Here is a 1,808-nt window from a genome sequence, read left to right on the forward strand (position 1 = left end):
TCTCCCTCTCCCTCTCTCCTCTCTCTCTCTCCCTCTCTCCCTCTCTCCCTCTGTCCCTCTCTCTCTCTCTCCCTCTCCCTCTCTCTCTCCCTCTCTCCCTCTCTCCCTCTCCCTCTCTCTCTCTCACACACAGTTTGCCAAACACAGTTATCTGATAGGTCCCACTTTCACATCTAATTGATTCCCTCCACTGTGACGTTTGTCACACTCCTCTCTTAAAATCAATTGTCTCCTCCAAACTTCCCTCATTCTCTCTATCGTTTTTCTCCCAACCTTCTTTCTCTCTATACCTCCTTCTCTCTATCCCTCCTTCTCTTATTCTCTCCTTCTCTTTATCGCTCCTTCTCTCTATCCATCCTTTTCTCCATCCCAGCTTCTCCATATCCTTCCTACACAAATTGGTGGTAAAGTTAATAAATGATATAAGAAGCAATATAAATAAGTGATTAATATAATTAAGTAATTATTTAAAACACATTAAGGATGACAGGACAGGTGATATGTCAAGGCTGCAGCATGTGGGAACTCCTGGGTAACAGGTAAGGGGACCCAGAGAGCAAGAGTGTGAGCCTCTGCAATTGTCCGACAGGTTGAGGTTCTCTCAGTTTGTTTGGATGAGAGTGGGGGCTGCAGGGTAGATGAACAAACTGACCATGACACCATGGGACAGGAAGCCACTGAAGTGGGCGGAGCATAAAGGAATGTAGTCATAGTAGGGGACAGTATAGTGAGGGGGGATTGATACTGTTCTCTGTAGCAAAGAGCGAGAGTCCAGAAGGCTGTGTTGCCTGCCAGTGCAGGGTTCAGGACATCTGCTCTGGGCTGGAGAGGAACTTGCAGTGGGAGGGGAGGATCAGTAGTCGTGGTCCATGTAGGATGAGGAAGGAGGCTTTGCATAGTCAGTATGACGAACTCGGTACAATATTAAGAAGCAGAGCCTCAAAGGTAATAATTTCTGGATTATTACCTGAGCACGTGCACATTGGCAAAGGACAAATAAGATTAGAGGAGACGAATGTGTGACTCAAAGACTGATGTGGGACAAGTGGGTTCTGGTTTGTGGGGCACTGACACCGGTATTGGGAAAAGTGGGATCTGTGCCTTTGGGATGGTGTACACCTGAACTGTGCTGGGGCTGGTATCCTCGCGAGCTGCATAACTTGGGGAGTAGAGAGGGTTTTAAACTGAATAGTGGGGCAAGGGGTCAAATTTGGGAAGATGTGGTAAATCAAGGAGTAGAGACAAGGCAAGAGAGACAGGTATTAAAATGGGAAATAATAAACAGACTGTGACAGGAAGGGACAGAGAGTACAAATCTAACAGTAAATCAGCAGATAAGGCTAAACTCTACAGAAATAATAATAGGACAAAACTAAATGTTCTGTATGTAAACAGGGAGCATATGAAACAAAACAGATCAGGAATGATCAAGGCAAGAAGTCACTTGTGGGGACTGGTGTACAGGCCTCTGAATTGTAACTCTACAGTAGGACAGGATATAAAAGAAGAGACAATGGGAGCTTGCAGAAAGGAACAGCAATAATCATGGGGGATTTTAATCTACATGTAGGACTGAAACATCAGATGGACAAAGGTAATATAGATGAGGAGTTCATAGAATGTTTTTGGAATAGATTCTTAGAACAGCACATTCTGGAGCCAACCACAGGGCAGGCTGTACTAGACTGGTGTTGAGCAACAAGATAGGATTAATTGATAACCTCCTCGTGAAGATACCCCTAGGTAGCAGTGATCATAAGACAATTGAAATTTACATTCAGTTTGAGGGAGAAACAAGTGCGTCAAGA

Source organism: Carcharodon carcharias, chromosome 9, assembly GCF_017639515.1.
Source record: "Carcharodon carcharias isolate sCarCar2 chromosome 9, sCarCar2.pri, whole genome shotgun sequence".
Taxonomy (NCBI): domain Eukaryota; kingdom Metazoa; phylum Chordata; class Chondrichthyes; order Lamniformes; family Lamnidae; genus Carcharodon; species Carcharodon carcharias.